Genomic DNA, 5,513 nt, shown 5'->3' on the forward strand with positions numbered 1-5,513 from the left:
TACTTGCTGTTTCGTTGGGGGTTGTCGAGGAGGCGGACTATCCGAGCGGCGGTAGAGCAGTCGAGTACGGAGACCGTATACAGGTACGTGGTCTGCGCCGCATCGATGTTGCACAGGGCGAATGGGGCTTCCACCAGAATAAAGCATGAGGGCAGTTGTTGCTCCCTGAATTGCGGTAGTGACAGTGAAACGGCTGGTGCTTCCATGGCGTGCTTCTTTTGTGAAAATCGTTCACAAAAATTGGAGTCCGGCTACGCTTCTTTCGTGAAAAACGTTCACGAAACTCGGGGTCACCAATGTAGGAATTGGTGTTCGTCGGTTGTTGTTCGTCGGTTGTTGTTCATCGGATGTTGTTCGATTTCTGTGAAAACGTTCACAGAGATGGGGTTCAGGCTGTGCGCTTCTTCCGTGAAAAACGTTCACGGAGGCGGGGTCACCAATGTAGGAATAGGTGTATTCCTAACCAAATAATTGAGGCCGACTCAGGAGAAACAATCCAACAGGTCTTTAATGAAGGATTTGATGAAGTACAGAAAACAACAAGGATCGATGCAGGAGAGCCGTGGAACAGGTCTTACCCGAACGGGGACGCCATGAGGACTGCCTGGGCAGTCCTGAGGTTTGCGTCGTGACGTCACCGCGTTTTCCCGCGCTTGGGGCGGTCACGTGACGTGTGTCGTGACGTCATCGTGTTTGCCCGCGCTTGGGGCGGTCACGTGATGTGCGACGTGACGTCATCGTGTTTGCCCGCGCTTAGGACGGTCACGTGATGTGCGACGTGATGTCATCGTGTTTGCCCGCGCTTAGGGCGGTCACGTGATGTGCGACTTGACGTCATCACGTTAGGTCGCATTCTTAAAGGGGCAACGCCCTATACATGCAAACTCTATATTTCTTAAAGGGGCAATGCCCCATACATGCAAACTCTATATGCACATAGTTAAAGGGAATTATGTACAGTAAGTGACACTCGGTGGTACCGCTACAGCATAGTTATTTGTATTTGCCTGTAATTTTTATATACTGGTAACTTCTCTTAAGACTGTATTCATTTTTCTTGTTTAATAAAATCCTGAGTTTTGCTTACATCCAAACCACCTGTCTACTTGAGTCTTTTCTGTATCGCTACCTGTACCTAAGTCCGGTGTTGAGAATCTCAGGGGCGTGGGAACGATTCGAACCGCTCACGGGCAGTCAGAGGCATAACTGACTGGGCTCACGCGCTACCTCCTACCAGTTCCCCTTGCCTTCATCTTTCACCCCACCAGCCTTCGCATTCAATGGATCATCCTCCACCATTTCTGCCACCTCCAGGGTGATCCCACCACCAAACACATCTTCCCCTCACCTCCCCTTTCAGCATTCCAAAGGGACCGTTCCCTCCGAGGCACCCTGGCCCACTGCTCAATCACCTTCAACACCTCCTCCCCGTCCCATGGCATCGTCTCATGCAAGTGCAGGAGATGCAACACCTGCCCTTTTACCTCCTCCCTTCCCACTGTCTAGGGCACCAAACACTCCTTCCAGGTGAAACAGCGATTTACTTATACTTCTTGCAATTTAGTATACTGTATTCGCTGCTCACGATGTGGTCTCCTTTACATTGGGGAGACCAAACGCAGATTGGGTGATAGCTTTGCGGAACACCTCCGTTCAGTCAGTAAGGGTGATCCCGAGTTTCCGGTCGCCAGTCACTTTAATTCTCTGCTCCACTCCCATGCTGACCTCTCTGTCCTCGGCCTCCTCCACTGTTCCAATGAAGCTCAGCGTAAGCCCGAGGAACAGCACCCCATCTTTCGATTAGGCACTTTACAGCCTTCTGGACTCAACATCGAGTTCAATATTTTCAGGCCATAACCTCTGCCCCTATTTTTTCACATGGCATCTGTTGATGTGTCTGCCAACCCCATTTACACCTCTTCTGGACTCATGTCTACTTTCTTTACTTGTCCCATTACATCTCCTTTTGCTTTGTACTATCATACCTTTTGTCTTTTAATCTCTTCTGCCTTCCACCCTATCACAGACCGTCCCTTTTGTTCTTTCCTCCCCTCCCCCCTTTCCCTTCCTCCGCACCTGCTTAAAACCTGTTACATCTCTAACTTTTTCTAGTTCTGACGAAAGGTCATTGACCTGAAACATTAACTCTGTTTCTCTCTCCACAGCTGCTGCCTGACCTGCTGAGTATTTCCAGCATTTTCTCTTTCTATTTCAGATATCCAGCATCCACAGCATTTTGATCTTGCTGTTTGTAAATTGTGCCCATTCCACTGGAAATCCACTGACAGTGAAACCACTTTTGGATAGAGGAAATAATGAATTTTTTTGTATATGACAACAAGGACAAAGTAAAGAGGGAACTCCTCAACCTTTTTAAAAATTCGTTCATGAATGTGGGAGTCGCTGGCAAGGCCAGCATTTATTGCCCATCCCTAATTGCCCTTGAGAAGGTGGTGGTGAGCCGTTTCTTGAACTGCTGCAGTCTGTGTGGTGAAGGTGCTCCCACAGTGCTGTTAGGGAGGGAGTTCCAAGATTTTGACTCAGCGACGATGAAGGAGCGGCGATATACTTCCAAGTCAGGATGGAGTGTGACTTGGAGGAGAGCTTGGAGGTGGTGGTGTTCCCATGGTTTTCCTGAGGCAACTTTCTTGAAAAAAGCATGAATTGGTTACATGTGACAAGTGAAACTTTAAGCAATGCCAAATTTCAAAGCAGGATCTTTATATATTTCTACTAGCTAGAGTGCCCGGCGGTGCCGAGGCTTTTTCGAGGGCATGTTGTTGTTGGAAGAGAGAGAGAGAGAGCGACTGGGGGGGGAGAGAGAGAGAGCGACTGGGGGGAAGAGGGGGGGAAGAGAGGGGGGGAAGAGGGGGGAGGGAGGGAGGGGGGAAGAGGGGGGAGGGAGGGAGGGGGGAAGAGAGGGGGGAGGGAGGGAGGGTGGGGGGAAGAGAGGGAGGGGGAGAAGAGGGAGGGAGGGGGGAAGAGGGGGGGAAGGGGGGAGGGAGGGGGGAAGAGGGGGGGAAGGGGGGAGGGAGGGGGGAAGGAAGGGGGGAAGGAGGGGAGGGAAGGGAAGGGAGGGAGGGGGAGGGGGGAAGGGAGGGAGGGGAGGGAGGGATGGGGGAGGGGGAGGGAGGGATGGGGGAGGGGGAGGGAGGGGGAGGGGGGGAAGGGAGGGAGGGGAGGGGGGAAGGGAGGGAGGGGAGGGGGGAAGGGAGGGAGGGGAGGGGGGAAGGGAGGGGAGGGGGAAGAGAGGGGGGAGGGAGGGAGGGGGAGAAGAGGGGAGGGAGGGAGGGGGGAAGAGGGGGGGGAGGGGGGAAGGAAGGGGGGAAGGAGGGGAGGGAAGGGAGGGAGGGGGGAAGGGAGGGAGGGGAGGGAGGGATGGGGGAGGGGGAGAGGGAGGGAGGGGGAGGGGGGGAAGGGAGGGAGGGGAGGGGGGAGGGGAGGGAGGGAGAGAGAGGGGGGAGGGAGGGAGAGAGAGGGGGGAGGGAGGGAGAGAGGGGGGAGGGAGGGAGAGAGAGGGGGGAGGGAGGGAGAGGGGGGAGGGAGGGAGAGAGAGGGGGGAGAGGGAGAGAGAGTGGGGGGGAGGGAGGGAGAGGGGGGAGGGAGAGAGAGGGGGAGGGAGAGAGAGGGGGGGAGGGAGGGAGAGGGAGAGATGGGGGAGGGAGAGAGGAGGGGAGGGAGAGGGTGGGGGAAGGGAGAGAGGGGGGGCAGGGAAGAGGGGGGCAGGGAGAGAGGGGGGAGGGAGAGGGGGGGAAGGGAGAGGGAGGGGAGAGAGGGGGGGAGAGAGAGGGAAGGAGAGAGGGAAGGAGGAAGAAACCGTGCAGCCCAGACTAAAGATGGCGCTGTTCAGGCCCACATTGAAGTTCTGCCATGATCAAAGATGGCGTCACGAGGAAAGTTTTGTACTGCCAGGATCAAATATGGCGCTGTGGTGTCACTGCATTGAACTGCTGCCAGGATGAAAGATGGCCGGGCCCAGTTGCCGGGGTAACCCTCCTCGGCTCCCGATCTCCAGAGCCGGTTGCCGGGTTAACCCTTGAGAGGGGGGGGGCGGGGCTGAGGAGAGGAGATAGGGGGCGGGGGCAGAAAGATAAAAAAGCTGTCTGCCAGCCTTCAGGGAGGGTGCGGCCAGCCTTGAAGGTGCATGAAGAAGCCGGCGGCCATTTTCTCATGTCGGTTGGAAGCATGGAAAAAAAAAATTCTTAATAAAAACTGCAAAATTTCTTTACTTTTAAAAAAAGTACCTGCAAAGTACAAAATCGGAAATCTTCTAACTTTATATGTTCTTTCCTTAAAAACTTTCGGCTTTTGTATATCTTCTAACTTTATATCTTCTTTCCTTAAAAACTTTCGGTTTTTGTATATCTTCTAACTTTATATGTTCTTCCCTTAAAAACTTTCGGCTTTTGTATATCTTCTAACTTTATATCTTCTTTCCTTAATAAACTTTCGCCTTTTGAAAATCGAAAGTTTTTTAAGGAAAGAAGATATAAAGTTAGAAGATATAAAAACTGAATTATTTATTCTCTATCTCTTCACTTACGTTGCAATAGTTGCTGCAGTCACTCCAGTGCTCGCGAAGACTGAAGTAACTTTTATTTATTCTGTCTTATTAAGCAGCAGGCCCCGCCCACACACGCCATAGGATTGGTCAACCATCACGTGATGGGGGAGACCGAAGGGTGGGGGGTGAGGGGTGGGAGGAGCTTGCCACAAAACAATTGCCTAGGGTCCAGCATGGCTGGCAACAGACGCCCAGGCTTAGAGGCCTACCTGCAAAAACAGGGAAAGGTAGGAAAATTAATGAGATTAGATGAAAGATTTAGAAAGTAATTAACTTTTTTTAAAAACAATTTCTGAAAGTAATTAACTTTTTTTTAAAAGAATTTCTGTTTTAAAAGGAACTTTTTTTTTAAAGACGCAGAAAGCGGGAAAAAGAAATGAAAAGTTTGGAATCAAGATGGCGGCGACTCACCTCGGTTCAGATCGATAAGGCCCGCCCACACAGGCACCGATTGGTGGACCGTCAGGTCACCGAAGCATAGGATTGGTCAATCATCCCATCACTCGACCGTAGGAGGGCCCGGCCACACGCGCCAGCAACCCGCCGTACGATTGGTCGACCTCGACGTCACTCGATGCTAATGAGCGGATAATGAGCGGAATGTTGAACGTTTTTTGGATACCGCGGGCGCAATTTTTGTCCGGCCGAAACGTAAATATGCTTAGGACGGTTCTGGAATCGTCAGCTTTCTTTCGACGCAACACACGTGTAGGTACGCTCTATAACTTTCGAGTTAATTCAATACAGACAGACGGCATGACAGACAGACAGACAGAAGAACCGCTTTATATATATAGATGTATTCTAAATGGTTGTAGCAATCACCTTTGCTTTAGTTGTTTGTACTGACACTAGAAGAGCAATGATTGTTCTTATAAACAGAAAATAACTCTGGAAGTACAATCCCATTATTCACGTTTGGAGGAGTTTCTTTTTTTATTCGTTCATG

At 51.5% G+C, this 5,513-nt stretch overlaps 1 long non-coding RNA gene across 1 annotated transcript; it reads right to left on the minus strand.

The window, feature by feature from the left end:
• Positions 1-490: 490 nt before the first annotated feature.
• LOC147113686 (uncharacterized) lies at positions 491-4,576 on the minus strand. The gene is made up of 2 exons (XR_015079257.1): positions 4,544-4,576; positions 491-2,643 (listed from the first exon to the last, which is right to left on the minus strand). It is a non-coding gene; the product is annotated as an uncharacterized LOC147113686 (long non-coding RNA).
• Positions 4,577-5,513: the final 937 nt, after the last annotated feature.

Source organism: Somniosus microcephalus, chromosome 8 (genome assembly GCF_052327205.1).
Source record: "Somniosus microcephalus isolate GS21.2 chromosome 8, FLI_Smic_1.0, whole genome shotgun sequence".
NCBI classification, from domain to species: Eukaryota; Metazoa; Chordata; class Chondrichthyes; order Squaliformes; family Somniosidae; genus Somniosus; species Somniosus microcephalus.